Below are 23267 nucleotides of genomic sequence, written 5' to 3'. Positions count from 1 at the left end.
TCTCCAGCTACATGCTCTGTAGACCAGGCTGTTCTCAAATTCACAGAGTTCCACCTGCCTCTGCTTCCTGAGTGCTGGGATTAAAGGCGTGCACCACCACTGCCCAGCCAAGAGAAATTTCATAACTTTTACTTTATTTCATTTCATATTGATGCTGAAGATGCTAGGTACTAGAACTCAAATGAGTAAAGTCTTGAATTTCTGGTTCTCTAAGCAGGAATTTACTGGTTAAACGGAAAAGGCAGGAGGAGGCTGATTGCAGCTCAAGGCTGGTTTTCTTGGTGTTGCTCAGGTTCAGAGTTCTCTGGAGAGGGGCAGGCCTGCATGGAGACAACTGATTGGCTTGTAAGCCTCTTCTCACGTTTCACACAGAGGTGGAACCTCTCAGGATTCCCCTGGGCTCAAACAGCTCCAGCTTCAGACTGCTCTTTGGAATGTAACTGTGACATGGAAGGCATACACCTGCGGTGTGGACCCCACCACAGCTGCAGGGTTGCTTTGTTATGCAGTTGTTTGTGAGGCTCCTCTACTGTTCTGCTCAGCACCCTGGAGCTTGTGCACATTTCAACAGCTCTTTCTTCACACTAATAATACATTTTAGTTCTTTAAAAAAAATTATGTGCATTAATTTTGTCTTCATGTATATGTATGCATCATGTGTATGTCTGGTGCATGAGAAGGCCAGAAGAAGGTACTGGATCTCCTGGGGATAAGTGCTCTCAACTACAGAGCCATCTATATCAAATATACATAAATAACCATATTTAATATTTACATATAAGTTTATATATTACACATTAATATTTATATGCATAAATTAAATTTTGTGTTATATAATTTAATATATATTTAATACATTATGTAGTTATATATTTAATGAGTTTTATATTTAATATACCTTATTAAATATAAAATAGCAACATATTATAGTAATACATTGTTTCATATTTAATATATATTAAAATATTATACTTAATATATATTAAAATATTTATGTGTATGTATGCATACATAGGTTTACTATGTGAGTGCAGGTGCCTTGGAGGCCAGAATAGGGTGCCAGATCCCTGGAGATACAAGCAGTTGTGAATGGCCTGATGACCCACATCAGGCTGGGAACTGAGCCTGGGTCTTCTCATGAACAGTACATTCTCTAAACTGCTGAGGCATAATCTCCAGACGTGAAATACATTTTCTTGAGGTATCCTTTGTCCCTTTCTAGCATCCTGAGTAGCTACTAATAGCCCATGTCAGGTTCCTTCTACAACGAGGCTGATAATTCAACCAACCGTAGAATTACCTAGTAATGACAGCATCCCACTTTAAAAATATGCCTTGTGTCTTTACAACTATTTTTCTCCTCAGAGATTTCTAAGCTATTTATGGACCTTCACAATCCTGCTTGGCCCTTGAAGAAACTCAGAAATTTCAGAGAGCTCAGTAACTGTCCACATGTGGGGACTGAGCTAGCTGAGGTGGCTGGCTTGTTTTCTTTTCTTCCTCCCTCATCCTCCTTTCCTTATTCTTTTACTCTTTTCTCCTGGAACCATATCCACGATATTCTCACCCATCTTCAATTCTGTCTGTTTTTAAGGGATGCAAACCAGGTTGCCATAGAGCTGGCTCCCAGAAGCCAGTTAGAACTGGATTTTAGAATTTGTTCTCTCACCAGTTAGGAGCAGAAATTCCCTCCCTGTGGTGCTGGGTAGTGAGCAGTAAACTGTAACTGTGGGCTCACTGCTTCATTTCAATTGCTAATGCATTTACTAGCGCTGCCTTTGGAGATGCAGCTACACAGAGAAACTATAATCTGTGGTAGGAATTAGCTTGCTGTAAACCATGGGTCACTGCTGAATTTTATAGTTAAAATTTTATTGAAATACAGACAGCTTTATTTAAGAATTGTCCATGCTGCTTTCTAGCAAAAATAGAATTTGGTATTTGAAATACAGAATATCTATGTCCTCAAAAGTCACACATGTACATTCTATTTCCTCATGGAAATTTTTTTACTTCTAGCATATTGCATAGGTTAAACCCGGCTAGACTGGATCCATTGATTGAATGCTAAGCTGGACTGTTACCAGAAGCATGGTACTGACCCTTGACCAAAGCTCCAGAATGCTGTAACTGAGATAATGGTGTTTTGCAACCTATGCTCTGAAAGTTGTTTGTGGAAAGAAGGTAGCCACCTGTTGGGGTTGTTTAGTATTGTAACATGCTTTGGATATGTTTTAGATTTATCATTCTGCATTGGCCATAACATCATCTGTGAGTCCCAATTCTGGAGGTTGTTATAGCTGGAGTGTGCAACCATAAACAACTCTTATGAAAGACCCCTGCCACAGGACCAGTTAGTGTTGTTGGTATCTGAAGTGGCATTTCTGGAAAAGATGCATAGTTTCTTCTATAGAGAGATGGTTTGGATTGGTTTTGAGGAGAAAAAAAAAGAGATGATAATAGAAACAAATTCAAACGACATTTTTCCTGTCTAAATGACCATAACTCATCCTTTGTCTTAAATCCAAAATCTTTGTGATCATGGATATGGAGAAAACTTGCTACTAGTGTCCAGAGATGGTAAGTTTGGCTCTCAGGGAATAGCAAATGGATTAAGAGAAATATATAGGTTGATATCAAAATAGGAAAGTGTTCTGTTATTGCTTAGTTACTTTGGCGAAATTAAAGAAAGCCTAGTCATAAGACAATCAAGATTAAATTTTTGAATTTTATTTAGCAAATAGTGTTCTTATCAAAAGAAATCAAGCACATATAGTATTTTAAATTTATGTTATTTTGTGTATCAGCATTTGATCTGTATGTGTGTCTGTGTACCACCTACATTCTGAGGCCAGATGTGGCATTGGATCCCCAGGACTAGAGTTAGAGACCATCATGACCTTTCATGTGGATGCTGGTAATAGAGGCCAGGTCTTCTGGAAGAGCTGTCTTTATTAAAAAAACATCCACAATGCACATCAGCATGCTATAAAAAGAGAAAATGGGATAACTATGAGAATATTCAGTTATGAAATTGAACTCCTTCACTGATGGTGGAGTGAGTTCTGTAGGGAACTATGGCCAACATTCTTGTGACTGCTTGGCCATACTTGATGTCCTGGGGTCACTTGGGGATATTCCTGAATGTTTTCCCTTGCTCTAGATATGGAGGAGTTTCTTGGAGTTAACCCAACACCTACAATATGCTTCAGGGACAAGCATTCAACCTGTTGGATTCACACCTGTAAAGAGCAGTTGCAGAACTTCCTAGACCATAGGAAATAAACTTGACCACATAGTGGCTAGTGATTACTACTTAGTGGGCAAGAGAGCTCTTTGTCTGTTTGTCAGATCTCAACTTATTTAAACAAGGATGAGTGAAGCCAAATACATCAGCAGGACTATTATTGCTTTTGGTAGTATGGAGAAATTATCACATTTACTTGAGGGTCAGAGTGTTTGATTTAAAATAAATTATAGCTGGAAAGAAGGTAAAATAACTTTAGATGAGTTTTGAGGTATTTTTCTGTATAGCAAATGGCAAGGACTAGAATAAAGTCTCACATATATATAGAAGTGTGGCATCTTTGTCAAGCCTCAGTGAGAGACTTGTAGTCTCTATCTTCAGGGGCACAGAAAACAACCACGTTTTGTGTAGCTGAAAACACCTCATTTGAGAAGCAGCTTCTGTTGTCCTACTGGGTGCTACAGAAAGCCAATGTCAAGGTGCACCAAGCAAGTTGCATTAGGTAAATTTGAGGGGCTTATTGTGAACTGGATAGCTCAGACCCATGAAATCACAGTAATGAATGGGCAAAGAGACAAGTCTTTGTATGCATTTGAGATTTGGCCAGAACAGATCAAGGAGGTATGAGTATATTCTTTATGTTTATGCCTTGGATTCTCGTGACACACATTTTAACAGTGCCAATAGTCTCCCTCAAACAACACAATAGTATACTTCACTAGGTAGTTTCCTAAGGCGGACTTCTTCGTGTGTGTGTGTGTGTGTGTGTGTGTGTGTGTGTGTGTGTGAGAGAGAGAGAGAGAGAGAGAGAGAGAGAGAGAGAGAGAGAGAGAGAGACAGGGTCCTCTTGTCTACTCCCTGACTGTTGGCAGGATGGGCTTGCATCACCATGCCTAGTTTAGGCATGGCTGGGGATCAAAAACCCAGGACTTCTTGCATGCTAGACATGCACTCTACCAACTGAGCTCCAAGCCCTGCTGCCACATGAGCAGAATCGAATGGAAAGGATGGAGATTGGAAGTTTAGAGTCATGGCTCTTCATCCCCGTGTGCCCATCAATACTTTAAATTTAGAGTTATTAGCCTCCTGTGCTTTGGTTTCTTTGTCTGTCGCCTGGGTATCTGCCACCCGCTTAACCACAGAGTTCTTACAAGGTTAAAATGAATGTGGTCTGAGAAAGCTAAATGCTACTTAAGTGTTTAGTGCTATTAATCATGATTTTCCATTGCTGAATTTCTTATGCATCTGTTGCAAGGTCCAGTGCTATTTATAGTGGAAGATCATCTTTCGATTAGTCAAAATAATTCTTAAGTCTACACTGTCATTATTATCCCTGGGGTCAATGCAATAGTTTTAGAGATGATGCAGTATAAAAATGTTTAGACCCCTGAGAATGTATAAATGTCTTTTCCTTCATATTAATGCTCGAGAAGCAATGGGGTGTTTTGTGTGAGCTCTCCTTTACAGCAAGGTTCCTAGCTTCACTGGTTCAGTTTCCCTTGTGGAAACTTTGTGATGGAGCATGTAATGGAATCCTTGCTCATGAGGTAGAAACAACGTCAAGTGGAAGTATTGGTCAATTTCCTATTTGTCTTCCAACCCAATTTAGCCACCACAAGAATGGCCAGGCTTCTCTAAAACTAAAACATGGGCAATTTCATACAAAGCCAACTTTGTGCCTTATCAGCCTAGCCCTGCATACCAGGGAAGAGTGGGAGGGGAAAGACAAGATTCAGTGAGGTAAATGGATGCTTACTGGGGATCAGATTAGAGGTGATACTCAAGACTGAACTCTAAGGCAGTCAGGCCCAGTGGGCATTAGTTTTACATTCCCAGAACCTAGCAAAACACACAATAGGCATTTTTGAATTTTATTAATAAACCATTTAAGAACAAACAAAAATTTAGTCTAAGAAAGGTCCTCCCTTTCTGAGAATCAGTGATTATTCTGAGGTGGAAGTTAGGAATTATAGCTTCCTTTCCTTAGACACTTTAGTTTACCCAAGTTTCTAAATGGCAAAATTTCGCATTTGTAAAATAGAGATTGTTATTCTGCATAGGAGTGACATAAATATCTATTTAAAATGCAAATCTGATCAAGATATCCTTGCATAAAACCTTATGCCATGCCCACTTCCACTCCCTCATTAAGGGAACCATTGTCTGGCTTCTGATTTCCTCTTAAAGTCTGTTGAACAAACTCTTAAATTGCACAGCAAAATGACTGGAGAATTCATAAGCCATAAAGTTGTCAGAAAGGAAAGTCCATAGACTGCCAGATGGTAATAAATTTTTGCTGCAAATAGTAGAATGCCTACTTCAGTGGCTGAAATAGAGAAGGGATATCAAGTATAGAGCACCGAGGAGGGAACAGGAAGGCCTTGCTCTAGAAGTAAAACTCAAGACTTGGAATAATGTGATGTCACTTGAGTCTGTAAATAACTGAAGTAGATAGAATTTTGTGCTGCAATGGAGTAAAGTGGGGGGGTTTTAAAGCAGGCCAGAATAAGTATGAAGTAAGGGTTAAGAGATATTCAAAGGTTTATCTTCATAGCCAATGAAAGTGGTGTATTTGCTACTCAGGGAAGTCAGAGAGAAGTGGTTTCTATTGGCTGTAGAGGCAAAGGAGCTCGAGGTAAGGGACTAGGAGATGTTTGTTTGACTCTTTTAGTTCATATATGCCCATTGGACGGACACTGACTACATAGGTAAGTAACTGCTTAAGTCTGGTATCTGGATCTCAGAGGGAAGGTTCAGGAAAGCCCCTCCTTCAGCAGGGTTTTGAACTCTTCTCCTGAAACTGCAGGAAGAGCACAGGGCATGGACACCAGGGAAAGTTCAGAGGCAGGATATTTCTTGCATTGGTTTCCCATATGTAGATTCCACATTAGGTTTCATAAGAAAGAGTTCAAAGTCACATTATAACATTACCTTGTGCATAGGGTATACTGTGTGCCAGACAATGCTGTAGTATGCACAATGTACATGTATGTAATCATCTACTGCAATCCTGTCTATCTATCTATCTATCTATCTATCTATCTATCTATCTATCTATCTACTTATCTATCTATAATCATCTACCTATCACCATCTATCTTGTGTAGTGGATTCTAGTTTGGGCCCTATTTTATGAGAAACTAAGTTGAAAAGATTAGATGATTTACCCAAACTCACAAAGTTAGATAAAGGTGAAGTTAGAGTTTGATTTTCCTAACTATTACCACAGAGTAATCTTGAAAATTCTTAACAAGACATTCAATACTTTAATAAGCCCCATGGTTTCTGCACAGCCAGCAGCCCTGGCTCCACCTAGGCTGGATTGAATGTTATATTCCCTCAAGCCCTCAAGGCTTCCATGCTCATTCTTGTGTCCTTATAGCCTTCAAAACTCAGCCAGGGGCTGGGATGTAGCTCAGTTGGCAGAATGCAGCACAGCAAGCATGACATCTTGGGTTCAATTCCAAGCCCCATATAAATTGGGGAAGGGTTTGTACATGCCTTTGATTGAAGAACTTGGGAGGATCAGGAATTCAAGATCCTGCTTGACTACATAAAGAGCTAGAGATCTTGTCTCAAGCAACAAAGATAAACCCAGGTAGGCATAAACATTTTCATGAATTTTATTTCTGAAGGTGGAATATGTCACAGGTTTCTTTGGATATTCAGAAGCTACTTCTTCTTCTTCTTCTTCTTCTTCTTCTTCTTCTTCTTCTTCTTCTTCTTCTTCTTCTTCTTCTTCCTTTCTTCTTCTTCCTTCTTCTATCTACTTTCTCCATCTCATACATGCAAACTGAGGTGTGAAAACCTTAGAGACAATGGCTTGCCCTCCTCTGTTACCACGGGCCATAAATTCTTTCCACTTCAGAAGCAGACAGGCTAGAAACTGGTACAGATATGGAAGCATCTCTCACAATAAACAGCTGCATTGAAGAAATGGTATTTTATAGATTCATGAATGCAACTGCTTCAAGGAAAGATCCTTCCACCTGCTTCCCAAACAAAGAGACTTTACTGAGCCCTCTTCTGTCTCAGTGTATGCCTTTGTGATGCACAGATGATAACAACACCACCATTACATAGCATGTATCAGTAACTGGCACATTCCATCTGATAAAGTTTGATATTTCATTCCCTTAACTAGTATGTGTGAATGGCATTTGTATTTTTAACTTTTAAAAGTATATATGTGTACTTGAAAGCTTCAGTGACTGTACAGACCATGTCCATTGAATCATTCATTAACACAACAGTTATTGGGAATATATAGTACTCTCTGTGTGTGCTAATTTCTGAGGATGTAGTGGTGACCCACAGAGATAAGGTACCTGCCTGCTCAATGATTATGATCTCAGTAGGGCAAAGTGAGGCGAATTGCTCACAGGTCAGTCCTAATGAGATGATAAGGAAAGTGTGGGGTGGTTGGGAGTAGAGGAGAGGCCCTTTCTCAGATTTGGGAGGTCAGGGTGCCACTCCAGTTAATCTTGGCAGTTCTCAGTCAGTGTATTAGTGGAAAGGAACACAGATGGATGTTTAGGCCAGCATGCACACCAAAGCCCCAGAAGCCAGCAAGCAAAGCCAATCTGAGAAATGTATAAGCTCCTGGCCTGGCTGGTGAGAGGGCTTCGCCTACAAAGGCACTTACCGCCAAACCTCCCTGGGACCCACATTGTGGAAGGAGAGAACCATCTCCTGCAGTTGTCCTCAGGCTGCACATACATGTCCACACACATGCACATAGAACAAATAAATGAATGTTCTGTTTTAAGAAGCTCATTGTCAGCAGAGGCCAACAGCAGAAAGGGTCTCAGTTCACAGAAGGTCCTAGTTTTCTATTAGTGTGGACTTTGTTGTAAGAGAAATGGCCAGCTTTGAGTGGAAGCTGAGTTTGTTACCCTGGGAACCAAATGGAAATGGCTGCTATCTTGGGAACCAGTAGAATCCAACTCTTATCAGCACAAGCTGGCTGTAACTACCTGGGAACTGCCATTGCCTCACGCAAGGAATTCATTTCTCCCTACTCTGAAAACTTAGCACTGCATGTAGAAAACAGTATACACACACACTCACACACACACACACACACACACACACACACACACACACACACACACACACACACACACACACACACACACACACACACTGCTCCTCATAAGAAGATACCCTTCCTAAAGAGCCATTGAAGAACAGATTCTTTATATTTTTTTTAGGAAAAAATGTTTCAAAATATCCCTGTCTTCTTCTGAATTCAGGTGGAAGGAAATGAAAAACAAATTAGGTAAAGGAACAGAAAGTCTCTGCTTCCACTCTGGTGATGTGTTCCAGGACAAACACCATGGGAGGTGAGGCGACCACTGCAAGACATACCTCAGGAGAACAGAGTTTTTGAGTTGGAGAAGACGAGTGCCCTTAAGAGGCCCACAGGATGGAAGCAACTGGAACACTGCTAATTAGGAAAAGAGTGGGTTATTTCTCACAAATGACCTTCTAGTTTTGCATTAAAGGGAAGAATTCTAGTCATTTTTAATCAAAGACTTTTAGATGCTTCACCATGGAAATTAATTAGAATTTAGAAACTATTTTACTGTGACTAGATCTTAAACAACTCATAAATGCACCACATAGTTTTAATTTTGCAACTTTGAACAAGCATGGTAACTCTGTGGAACAAGTATCTCTAAATATAAACACATTTCTCCAGTAGAGCAACTGACAAATTGGGAAAGGGGTCAGTGTGGGTTCCTGCCTGCTTGTCCCAGGAGCTGCTGATTCCTAACTGTGCTTATGTACCTCATATACACACACCATGCACCTAATACAACAGCTAAGAGAGAAAAGACATACTCTTGTCTCTGACCACGGATGTAGACTGGCAGGCAAAGCCTCAGCCTAAAGTTGTCTTCTCTTCACCATTTGGTAACAAGGCATACCCTGCTTAATTACACATCTAGGCAGATCTCCCTTTGACTTTGTTCTGGGCCCTGTGACATGTTCCATTTTAGTTCTTAGGACTAGGACTCTTTTTGCTCAAAGGAAATCTCTTTGAAAATCTGTGAAAAAATCTGTGAAAAATTAGTGAAAGTTATTTGAGGTCATGATGGCCCTGTGATCCTTACAGCTTTAAAAGTCTGTGGCCAAGGTTGAGACCACACCATATAAATATCTTAGGCCAAAGGCTAGAGAGACAGCTCAGCGGTTAAGAACACTGGCTATTCTTCCAGAGGACCTCGGTTCAATTCCCAGCACCCACATGCTGGTTTACAGCTGTCTTCTGTTTCAGGGAATCTGATGTCCTGTTCTGGCCTCTGGGTACCAGGCATACACATGGTGCATAGACATATATGCAGGCAAAACACCTCTATGCATAAAATTTATATATATATATATATATATATATATATGTGTGTGTGTGTGTGTGTGTGTGTGTGTATTTATATATATAATCTTAGGCAAATGCTTATTCTTAGACTGATTTGTTTGCACAACCCACCAATGTACAAGAAAATGCATATATAGGAACTAGAAGTAGGCCAGCCAGGCAGTTTAGAACAGGCACTGCATATTTATTCTGATGTTTTTGAAAACGCTCATGGAGAATGGATTTCAATGGCTTTCAAGGGTTTTAGGTACATAGCGTGATCTGGTTTATACCAGTCAACACTGGCTTCTTTTGACCAAGAACAGGATTTTATTTATATTCTGGTTGGAACCTTTGACTCAGATGACCAGACACCCACAAAGCTCCTTTAGAGAAAAAAAGCAACCATTTGGATGTACAAGAATGAAGAAGATGGCTTTTGTAGAGTCCTTTGTAGATTGTGGTCATCGCAATGAACAAAGGGGTCCTGAAACCACCGTATTTGGGCATGGAAGACTTCACAGCCTCAGCTGCCTTCTGACTGAGAGGTTTACCCAAGCAAAGTGAGGTATGGTTAATGTGTGTCCTAAGATGACTTAGTATATGCCAGACCCAAGGAGGGGTGAATGGTGTTCATAGAAAGTTGATCATTGGTTGAACACCTTCTACGTGCCAAAGACTTTGCATACATGTTCTTTTCTATTTCCGGTACAGTCCTGAGTTTACCAAGTAGACATTGATTGGCTTTGGCTTCTCCAAGGTTCTCCAACATGCATTAATCTCATTGCACTTTACTTTGTGTCTTCTCACCTCAAGGTCTTTGTTTCCTACTGTTCCATCCTCATGCCATTTGCTTCCAACACACACCCTCATGTCTCTGCTTACTTGCTCTTATTGGTGGAGCCTTTTCTGAATCCTTCATACAAAATTATGCTTTGCCATTCCCTGTTTACCCACCCTGCCTTATTTTTAAAATCAACTTGTCTCTATCTAAACATTGCATCCTATGAATACTTATTCAGTAGTTAGTTACCTGTCTTTTACTCTAGCCTACAGACTTGTTTGGGACAGGGGCCTCATCTGTGGTGTTGACTTTAACTCCTATCCTTAGCATTGTTCATGTTTGTCACAGGAGAGATGATTAATACTTGCATGCTAATATACAAAATAATGAATATGTACCAAGAAATTAAAATAAAGGAGTTGATATTGGTTTCAACTTTAGTTTTTTTTTTACTCCTTTAATGTACTTTACCTTTAGGACTTCAACTTAAACTTGTAAGCTCTTGTCTGACAGATTGGGTGGCAGAGTAGACAGCTGCTGAACACACATGCACTCGCATATGCACACATACATACAAGCACATACACATCTTCTTTTATGGTAATTGTCTCATACCTTTTGGAGAAACTGCCTCCCCCACGTTATATTAATGTTTCATGTTGCTCTAACAAGTACCTGAGGCTGAGTAACATAAAGAGGTTTGCTCAACTCAGCATTTTAGAGAGTCAGACGTGTGGCATTAACACTGACTAGACTGTGTTAAGAACATTGTAGAGACAGGATCACAATGGCGGAAGACCACATTGCCAACTATGATACCAGAGTGCAGGAAGGGGCCAGACTGGATCTGTTATAACTACCTTCTTGCAAGAACTAACTGGGATGGCATAAGAACTATCAATACTTTAATCCTTCCAGAGGTCATTTCATCCAGTCAGCTCACTAGGCTTCTCTTCTCCTCTTCCTCCTTCCTCTTCTTCTTTTTGATATGTTTTTGTATGTGTGTGTGTACAGGAATGCAAGTGCCACAGTGTGTGTTGTGGGTCAGAAGACAACCTCAGGTGCTGCTCCTTACCTTCTACTTTGAGACAATGTTTCTGTTCATGTTCATTACTGTACACACCTAGCTGACCCTCAAGCTTCTAGGGAGTCTCCTGATATCATCTCCCATCTCCTGACAGCAATAAAGCTGCAGCTGCTTATGTTACAGATCTGACATACATTTCTTACATACATATAGATCTGACATACATTTCTTACATACACACAGATATGACATACATTTCTTACATACATACAAATCTGATATACATTTCTTATATACATACAGATCTTACACATACTCCAAGGATCCAAACTTCAGTTGTCAGGCTTGTGTGACAAGCACTTTATACACTGAGCCATCCCTGTACCTCTAGACTTCACAGCTTAAAGGTACCACTCTTCCCCATATGAACACAGTGAGAACGCATAGACCATTGGGTCACCCTTTAACTGTATCTACACCTTGGCACTCATTCGTAGAAATTGATGAGTGGATTCCTATTCCCAGCTGCATGGATGAGTCTTGATAGCCTTAACTCAATCAATGAAGATCACAGTTGACCCCACAGGAGGGATATGTTTACTACTGTACCACATTGTCCAGGCTTGTGAAATTCATCAGCTGGCTTGGATCTGCTCATGAACTTGTGTGAGATCCCCTAGAGCTGGAGTTATAGGAAGTTGTGGGCTGCCTGTCATGGATGCTGGGCCACCTGGCCCATCTCTAACCCTTGAAATAACTTTTAAAGTAAAGTACTTAATTATAATGGTCAATATAACCAAAATACCAATAATAAACAGATTTTGCATTTTAACTATTTTTAAAATTTTACCGAGATACCATTGAGTTAGTTTTGTTTATATTTAGGACATAGTTAAGACATATAACTTTTTATACACACACACACACACACACACACACACACACACACACACACACATATATCACAAGCAATCTATACCCATTGCCTCCCCTGGCTAATGTTTTGTGTTTTCTTTAGGTAGTGATTCCATTTATCTGCCCACTCAGTACAGTTTACACATACAATACTATATTAATGTGCATTAGATTTTCAGAGCCTAAATAACTTTCCATAATTTAAGCTTTGTACCACTAGATTCATTTCTTCCTCTCCTGATCCTTCATGATGATCACCAACTCTGCTCTTTGCTTTTAAGAGTCTGTGCATTTTAGGACTGGAAAAATGGCTCCAGGGTAAGAGTACTGGCTGTTCTTCCAGAGGACCTAGGTTCAGTTCTCAGAACCCACATGGCAGTTCCCAAACACCTGTAACTCCAGGGTGAGATGTTGTTTCTGGCCTCCGGAGGCATTGTGTACACACAGTGTGCTGACACAGAGTCATACACATGAAGTGAGAACAAGGGGGAATAGATAGAGAAAGCTTTCCTAAATGGAAACTTTGGAATGAGGACAATTACAGAGTTTCTGTTGAAACTGAGACTCTAGAAAAAGATTAACAACATAGGGCAGCACGAGGAGGCCTAGGCAGGAGGATTGCCATGATTTGCAGGCCAACCTGGTGTGTATGGTGTTTTTGAGACACACTTAAAAAGAAAAAGATCAGCAGAATATGGATGAGCGAAGGACAGTAAAAAAAAGGAGCTGAAGGTGGGCAGGTTGTTGGATCCGAGCTACCTATCAACTCTGACTCTAGAAACTGACCTCTCCAGCTGGAAGTAGACACACACACACACACACACACACACACACACACACACACACACACACCCTCCTGCCTCAGCCTTCCAATGGCTGTGATTACAGGTGTGTGCCACTATACCCACTCACTAGCAATGTATGAATATACCAGTTATTGCTGCATTGGTGCACAAATGTTTCCATGTGTTTTAATTTTAGCTGGGTCAGAATGTGAGCAAGCAAGGAAACTAATTTTCACTCTCTAGCCTGAAGTAAAACACACAACCCTGAAAGCCTCCACAACAACATAGGTCTTGTCAGTCTTTGAACCTCTGGGCTTCAGTGCCATGGTAGTTTTCACTGTGACTGGTACCTGCAGCATGCTGCTGTTTCTAAGGACCACTGCCCAATTTGGAGAACTAGGCCAACTCTTCCAGTTTGAGTTTGGCTTCAGTTTAAGGATTAAGACAACAGGCTTTTAGTGAGGTGAACATTGATTATATATTCAGAAAGAGTTGACATTTCTCCCTCAGTTCTGAGAAGGTTCTTGACTCGGAAGAATAGAATTATTGTCTGACAATCTTTGGGAGATATATAGGCATAGAGATAGGATTGGTCACTCCAGCAACCTTGTCCCTTCCAGGGTCAGGAGGGCACAAAAGCCATGGTACTCTCTTCTCTGGACCATGCATTATGTCTGGGATGCTGAGCATGTGCATGTTAGGACCATACATCTTTACCTTCCTGAGGAAGCCAGATTCACTCAATGGCTGAGGATTAAAAGCTAAAAAACAAGGTTTGGAGAATTTTAAACCCAAAGTCTATACCTTTTTCTACTTTTCCTTTTCACATACTGCCCCCCTCCCTGTGACATAATCTTTTTTTTTCTTTTTTTCTTTATTAAGAAATTTTCTACTCACTCCACATACTATCCACAGATCTTCCCTCCTCCCACCCACCAGCCCTCTTTCCCAAGCCACCCTGCACCCCTACATACCCCAAATTGAGGTCTCCCATGGGCAGTCAGCAGAGCCCAGCACACTGAGCCTAGGCAGGTCCAAGCCGCTTCCCAGTGCACCAAGGCTGTGCAAGGTGTCACACCACAGGCACTGGATTCCAGAAGCCTGCCCATAGGCCAGGGACAGAATCTGAACCCCCTTCCTGAGTGCCCCTAAACAGTTCGAGCCAAACAACCATCTTCAATATCTAGAGGGCCTAGTCCAGTCCCATGGGGATTCCACAGCCACCAGTCCACAGTTCATGGGCTTCCACTAGTGTGGCCGGTCATCTCTACATGTCCTCCCATCATGATATTGACGTCCCTCGCCTGCAGTATCTCTCCTCTCTTTCTCATCAGTTGGATTCCCAGAGCTCAGCCTGGTGCCTGGCCATGGGTCCCTGTATCTGCCTCCATCAGTCACTGGACAAAGGCTCTATGATGATAGTTAGGTCATTTGCTAGGCTGGTCACCAGAGTAGACTGGTCCAGGCACTGTCTGGACCACTGCTAGCAGACCAAGGTGGGGTCAACCTTGTGGGTTCCTGAGAGCCTCCCCAGCACCCTGCCTCTTCCTATTTCCATGATGTCCTCATATATCATGGTATCTTTCTCCCTGCTCTCCCACTCTGTCCCTGTTCCAGCTTGACCCTCCCATTTCCCTATGTTCTCATCTCCCACTCCTCGCCCTCTGCCACCCCCCACACCCAGTCTGCTCACATAGATCTCATCCACTTCTCCTTCACAGGGTCATTCATGTGTCCCTCCTAGGTTCTTTCCCTGTTAGCTAGCCTCTCTGGAGTTGTGGGTTGCAGTCTGGCCATCCCTTCCCTCCCATTTAGTATCCACTTATGAGTGAGTACATACTATGTTTGTCCTTCTGAGTCTGAGTTACCTCATTCAAGATGATATTTTCTAGTTCCATTCATTTGCCTGCAAATTTTATGATATTGTTTTTTTACTGCTGAGTAGTACTCCATTGTGTATATGTGCCTTATTTTCTTTATCCATTCTTCAGTTGAGGGGCATCTAGGTTGTTTTCAGGTTCTGGCTATTACAAATATGAACATAGTTGAGTGTGTGTCCTTGTAAGATTGAGCATTCCTTGGGTATATGCCCAAGAGTGATATAACTGGATCTTGAGGAAGATTTATTCCCAATTTTCTGAGAAACTACCATACTGATTTCCAGAGTGGCTATATAAGTTTGCATTCCCACCAACAGTGTGGGAGTGTTCCCCTTGCTCCACATCCTCTCCAACATAAGCTGCCTTCAGTGTTTTTGATCTTAGCCATTCTGACAGGTGTAAGATGATATCTCAGAGTTGTTTTGATTTGCATTTTCCTGATGACTAAGGATGTTGAGCAATTCCTTAAATGTCTTTCAACCATTTGAGATTCTTCTGATGAGAATTTTCTGTTAAGCTCTGTAGCCCATTTTTTAATTGGATTGTTCAGTATTTTGAGGTCTAGCTTTTTGAATTCTTTGTATATGTTGGAGATCAGACCTCTGTCAGATGTGGGGTTGGTGAAGATCTTTTCCCATTCTGTAGGCTGTTGTTTGGTCTTATTGACCATGTCCTTTGATCTACAAAAAGCTTCTCAGTTTCAGGAGGTCCCATTTATTAATTGACCTGACACAATTTTTTTGAGTCAATGTCTCATTCTGTAGCCTAGGCTGACCTAGAACTTGCAGCAATCCTCATGCCTCAGATCCTCTAGTCCTGGAACTACAGACACGTGCACCATGCACAGCTGGTCTGTGCTTCTCTGGAATTTTAATGGACAGACCAGAAACAACAATAGAGAAAATAGTCCTGGAGCTAGATGATGGCTTTTCAGCAGAGTGATTTATTGTTGCTATTATGTTTTTCTCTGCCTTCCTTTTCCAATGGATTGTAAAATTATAAATTGCTAGCCTGGTGTGAAGACACATACTATTAACACCAGCACTTGGGATGGCAGGAATATCAGGAGTTCAAGCCCATCCTCAGTGACCCAGTAAGTTTTTTTTTTTGGTCAGTCTGGGCTACATGAGACCCTATGGAAAACAAAACAAAAAACTTTATGTCTTTATTTGGTTGTGGTCATGGGGGACATACATGTGCCATGTGTGGAGGTCAGAGATCAATTTGAAAGAGTCAGTTCTTTTCTTCCACCATGTAGGTCCCAGGGATTGAACCAAGTTCATTAGGCTTGGTGGCAAGCACCTTTACCTGCTGAGCCATATCACAAGCCCATGGAACCTCAACTTTGAAAAACTTGTAAAACTTACTTACTTTGTACTTTTCCTGGGTTACTGAAGATAGCCATCACATTGAAAATAGAAAAGAGGGAATCTGGAAGGCTCAGCATAGTGAGCCTTATTCTAAAACACACATACCTGTGAGCATGTGTGTGCTTACAAAGGTAGCAAGCATTTTCATCTCCTTAAGAACATGAATTCATAAAGTGGTCATTGTGACCTATAGGAAAATGTACTCTCCAGTTTGTAGGTGCTCATACACAAGAGAGACAAACATTGTATTAGTTAGCAATAAGAAGTCTGTAGGCAGTGTAAGGACAAAGAGAAAAATCTGTATGGAGAGAGGATGACCAGTGGCCACAGCTTCCCTGCCAGGTCTCCAGAGGTGTTGGTCAGACCCTGTGCATAGGTTTCAATTTAGGGATATAGCTGGTTGGTTACAACAGAACTCAATATCTTTTGAGGATTGTAGTGTGCTGAGCAAAAGGCACAGGCAGAACTGTAGCAATGACATTTCCATTGAACGGCCAAGTAGAACATCCAAGAAAGCCTTTCAGCAGGCTAGCCCACGCAGGAGAATGTGGAAAGGTTGGGTCCCTCAGCGAGCCAAATGTATTACTCCTGTCCCCATTATATGGAATTCACTCTCTGAACCAGGTGACAAGGGGCTCATTCCCTTAACAGAACATTTATAGTATAAGTGTTGTCCAGGACTGTCACTGGCAGAGGAGTGGAATGGCCAATACATAAGTTCTGCTTTGTAGTCACTGAAACAGATGCCTAATAATAAGTGGACAGGTAGACATGTAAAATAAAATTGTTTTTAAAAAGAGGAGTGCAAGCTTAGCTCAACAGAACATTATGTAAGATGATGGTTGCCTGTAGACAAGCAGTTCTTAACCTGTGCGTCACAACCTCTTGGGGGTTGCATGGCATATATCCTGCATACTAGATAATCAGATATCCTCACATCATATATAGGTACAAAACAATTCTTAGCAGTAAGCAAAGTTATAGTTATGAAGTAGCAATGAAATAATTTCATGGCTGGGGATCACTACAACATGAGGAACTGTATTAAAGGGTCACACAGCATTAGGCAGCTGAGAACCTTCCAAAAGGAAGCCCAGGAAGATACAGGAGAGATGCTGAAAGAATCACAACCCCACCAAATGTGCCATGGTTCCAGATCAAGAGGGTCTGGGGACAGGGTCCCAAAGGGGATGGTAGCCACAGTGTGACAGGTACATGAGTGACAAGTGTTTTTGTCAAGCTATAACACCAGATTGACTTGTGTAACAGGCTTTCTTTCAGGCTACCAACCAGCTCCCAAATCATGACATGGAGACTTGTTATTACTTATGAATTCTCAGCATTATCTTATGCATGTCCCACTAGCTCTGATAAGTTAACCTGTTTTTCTTCATCTATGTTTTGCCTCAGGGCTTTTTACCTTTCTTTCCTTCTGTATATCTTAGTTTCACTGTTCCTTGTGGCTAGTTGGCTGGTGGCTGCCTGGCTTCTGGTTCTGGGCATGTCCCTCTCTTTTTCTCTCAATCTTTTCTCTCTTCTCCTATTTATTCTCTCTGCCTGCTAGCCCTGCCTGTCCCTCTCCTGCCTAGCTATTGGCCATTCAGCTTCTTATTATACCAACCAGGTGCCTTGGGCAGGCAAGGCAGAATAGCAACACATCTTTACATAGTTAAACAAATGCAACATAAATAAATGTAATACATCCTTATATCATTAACAAAGGCAGCAGAAAGAAATGTAGCACACTTTCACATAGTTAAAGTAATATTTTGCAGCATAAACAAATGTAACACATCTTTGCCTAGTTAAAATAATATTCCACAATATTCCCCCCTTTTTGTCTAAATAAAAAGAAAGGTTTAAACTTTAACATAGTAAGACTATATACAATAAGAAGAGTTATTGAATAAGAATTACATTTATTCATTTGTATTTGGCAAATTCAGAGAAAATACTTCATTATTAATCCTATCTTGATGATTCCAAAGTTTTGTGCCTAATTTACCTTCTATTATAACTAAGGAAAACTATAACTATCTAGTCTTCAACTCCATCAAAGACCCCAAAGGATATAATATTACCCGAATAAACAGAAAATGCAGTGCAAGCTACTTCCAAAATGATAGAAATGACAGAGACAGCGGCTGCCTAGACAGTCACCTAAGGTTCCTCTGCAATGTTGGAGCATCCATCTTTGGCCTACAGGTCTAGAATATCTGGCAGGCTTTTCTATGAAGCAGGAAGTAAAAAAAAACTGTCCTGCCTTGTTTTGGCAAAGCTTGGTAGTCTTTTTCCTTTGTGTCCTGATTGCCCAGTTTGTACAGCATACTCTCAGCTGTCAAGGCAAGAGCAATTTCTTTGCCCAGTGGCTAATTTTGCCACAATGAAAGCAAACTCCATATCTTGTTTCTTTGATGGCCATCATCCTTTTATGAAGTAGATTAATGCTGCCGGGAACACATATTCACTGTCATGAAAAGCCCTATGTTAACAAAACCTTTTAAATTCCATATTCTGTAGGTCTTTGAATGTTTAAAGACTATCTATCTATCTATCTATCTATCTATCTATAATATATCTGTGTGACCTTGAAAACATACTTAACATAACTAGAAGTTTGATTGTTATAGATGACTAACTATTAACCTGCATTTCTTAATTATCCTAAAGGGTTTATAATACTAGCTTTCAAGGACTAGAAATTTATGTTACATTTTAAAATGAACTGCTTAGGTACAACACCTTAAACAAGAGTAGAAACATATATACAATATGTTATAACAAAAATAACCTTAAATTTGAATCAATATACAAAAATACCTTAAACAAGAGTAGAGACATGTATACAGAATATTATTACAAAAATAACCTTATTTTGGCATCACTATACAAAAATCTATACCAATGTAAAATATTTGAGATTAATAGTTGCTTTTTAAGCCTACATTCCTATATTCCCCCTAAATGTTGACAAACATCCATAACCAATTGAATGATCCAAAATCACCTATACCAGCTCTTGAGAATATGGGTGTTTTGTTCTCTAGACTGCTTCTTGATGTCTGGGGATGATGGCATCTTTAGGGAGATTGAGAAAATTGAGATAATGGTCAAGTCCTGGGAAAACTAGTTATAACATTTGTTGTCCAGTCTTTCTGTGTAAAGCACGAGGCTTATCTGTAGTCCTGGCTAGAATAGTCCATGAGGCTGGACCATCTTAGCCAGCAGCTTTGAGGCTGTTCTGGATGCAGAACTCTAAGGAAATTGCAACAGAGGCACTCTGAGAGGCTGGATCACCTGGGCCACCCATTTTCCTTGGTGTCTGGTCCCCTTGCTCTGAAAACACACCAACTTTCAAAGGTAACATACAATCTGCATTAACACTAGTAACACAAGTATGGACTGTGCATTTTACAGAGGACAGCCAAAGATGTTTGGGTTTATTTGTTTGTTTTATGTTTAAGCAGGTAAAATATATATTACCTGTCTTGTAGTTTTTCTAGGTTTATTTCTTTATATCTGTAGCCAGGATTTTCAGGAGGTCTCTTCTAATCAAACCTGATTTCTGTCAACCTTGAATAAATCCACAGCTTTTTGTTTCCTGTTAAACAAAGGCATAACCTCTTCCCCAATATAATATATTTTCTGACTTCCATTTTAAAGTTAAGACATCCCTAAAGTATGTAGGCTGGTTTAATTCAGCAGTTCCTTTTATAATCCCATATCTCTCAGTAACTGTTGTTCACTCATCAGCATTAAAAAATTCAAAATCAGCAAGGCACCATTACAGGATCCAGACTCCCTGTGTACTTTCCATCTTCACATGGCTTATTCTTTTTTATATTACTTTACTCTTTCTTTAAAGACTTTATTATTTTTAAATTATTTACTTTTTTCAATGATTGTCTATACCCATTTTCTTTTCTTTCTTAAGCCTATGAACATTTTAAAACACACTATAACTGTTTAGAGGATTTTTCTGTCTGAACCTGCTTCACTAAGTGCCTGCAGCTGTGCACTTGCAGAATTCTCTGAAGCATGAGCCAAACTTTAAACTGCCAAGTGTCAGCAGCTAGGCCCTCTGCCAGCGGGTCTGGTGGCTGGCCCCGCCCCCTCTTGGGTCCATGAAAGCCAAACTTAAGCCCACTGCTGGGAGCTGCATTTGACTAGGGACTGCATTCAACTACCCCAGCTCTAGGAATTTGGCATTTTTCATTTAGCTTTTTGTTTCTACTTAGAGTACCAGCTGTTCAAGGACTCGCTGTATGGCAGAGACACTTCAAGGAGCCATACCCATTTGTTTGTTTTTTCTCCTTATTTCCCTTTCTTTTTTCAGGCCCTATGTGGAAATTCAAACACCAAATGTACCAAGCTTTTTCTTTTGGGCCACCAACCAGCTCCCACATCATGACACAGAGACTTATTATTAGTTTGAATGCTCAGCCTTAGCTTAGCTATTATTTTAATCTCTTTATATTTGTCTACATTTTGCCTCAGGGCTTTTAATTTTTCTTTCTGTATATCTTACTTTCCTGCTGTCTCCATGTCTGGCTGGTGGCTGTGTGACTTCTAGCCCCAGGTATGTGCCTTTCTCCCTTATTTTTCTCCTCCTTCTTCTTCCTCTTCTCTCTTGTTCTTTTTGAGCCTAGATTTCTCCTCCAATTTATTCTCTCTGCTTGCCAGCCCTGTCTGTCACTCTCCTGCCTAGCTATTGGCCATTCAGCTTTTTATTACACCAATCAGGTACCTTAGGTAGGCAAGGTAAAACAGCAACACATCTTTAAATCATTAAACAAATGCAGCACAAACAATGTAACACATCCTTACATGATTAACAAAGGCAGCAGAAACAAATGTAATATGCCTTCACATCCAAATAGGGTATAAGACAGGAAGTAAAATCCTGTGTTTAATCATTTTGTTTGTTTTCCTCATCAAGTGATAATAGTAAGTGTGGGTTAAAGTAATATTCCACAGCATAACAAATGCAACACTTCTTTGCCTAGTTAAAATAATATTCCACAACAGACATATGCCTCAGGCTTGATTAGAAAGCTAAGTGACCCCAGTGGAGCAAGAGCTGTACTAAGGGTTTTGTGTTAGTAACTTTTTGTTTCTGTGCTAAAACACCATGACCAAATCAACTTATAGGAAGTAGAGTTTATTTTGGTCTGTGGTTCAGAGGAGAGTCCATAACTGTGGGGAAGATGTGGCAGCTTAGGCAAGGAAGCTGAGAGACCATATCTTCAACAACAAACACCAAGCCAAAAGAATGAACTGGAATTAGAACAAGGCTATAAATCCCCAAAGTCAGTGTCCAATGATGTTCTTTATCTAGAAAGCCTGCATCTCCTAAGGTTCCATACCCACCCACCCCCAAACAGCACCATGAACTGGGACCAAGTGTTCAAACACAGGAGCCTATGGGAGAAGTTTCTCACATTGGCCACAATGACTGAAGAGATATCCAGCCATCTCATGTGTTTAGTTTGAGGACCTGGAATTATGTGAACAAACCTGGATCCATGGGGCAGGCATATAGCTCAGTTGATAGAGTACTTGCAGCATGAACCAGGCATTGTAATGCACACCTGTAATCTCAGCACTTGGGAGGTAGAGGCAGGAAGATCACAAATCAAAGGTAAGTTTGAGACCAGTCTGGGCTATAAGAGACTCTATCTCAAATCAAACCAAACCTTAGGGTTAAAGAAGTGGCTTGGAGGTTAGGAACATTTGCTGCTATTGTAGAAGACTCCAGTACTATTCCCACCATCCATGTTGGACAGCTTACAACCACCAGTGTATTAGTTTCCTGTTGCTGTGATGAATCACTGTGACCGAGCCAACTAATGAAAGAAAGTTTATTTAGGCTTACAGTTCTAGAGGGATGAGTCCATCATGGCAGGGAGATGTGGCAGCAAGCTGCAGTCATGAAGGCTGGAGCAGGAAACTAAGAGCTCACATCCTTAATCACAAGCATGGAGCAGAAATAAATGAAAGTAGGGCAAGACCTTCAAACCTCATATCTAGCGACATACTTCCTCTAGCAACACCATATCTCCCAAGACCCCCCCCAAACAGCACTTCCTACTGTTCAATTGCTTGAGACTACATGGGGATTTTTCTTTCAAATTATTCCAACCTGTAACACTAGCTCCAGGGAATCTGATGTCCTGCTGGCCTATATACCCCCAATACTTGATATACACTCATACAGATACACACATACATATAAGTAAAAACATAAAATATAAAATTCACTGTCCTTGAGGCCACCAACTGTGTGTCTTAGTGTCTGCTTATAGAGACAGTTAAAGATTATAGTGGGGAAAATGTGTGGGGACACTGCTCTGGTAGAATGAGTGTGTTACACACACTTTGTAAGGCTTTTTGCATGGGGCTGATGCATCCATAGCCTACTTATTGGGTTAAATATCTATTTAAAACAGGTTGAAAGCCATCAGGTATGGTGCCTTACACCTATAATCTTAGCATCTGAGGAGGCTGAGGCAGGAAGATTGCCTTAAGTTCATGGCCAGCCTGGTCAACATAGTGAGACTCTCATGCAAAAAAGCAAACAGTGGGGGGAAAAAGTAAACAAAGAAAATAAAATGGGTTGAGGGCTTGATTGATAGTAACTTTATATATACTAAATTAAACAAATTACCCACTTAGGTTATAGCTATGGATATTACTTTACCCTAGCTCTACCCAGATACTTAAAGTATTTGGCCAAGTAAGAATTAAAAAAATGGGAAATATATATATATATATATATATATATATATATATATATATATATATATATATATGTGTGTGTGTATGTGTGTGTGTGTGTGTGTGTGTGTGTGTGTGTGTGTGTGTGTAGAGCTCAGGTGCTATGCTTTCAAGACTCACT

The sequence above is a fragment of the Onychomys torridus genome, chromosome 3 (genome assembly GCF_903995425.1).
Source record: "Onychomys torridus chromosome 3, mOncTor1.1, whole genome shotgun sequence".
Taxonomy (NCBI): domain Eukaryota; kingdom Metazoa; phylum Chordata; class Mammalia; order Rodentia; family Cricetidae; genus Onychomys; species Onychomys torridus.
This window is presented reverse-complemented; position numbering follows the sequence as displayed.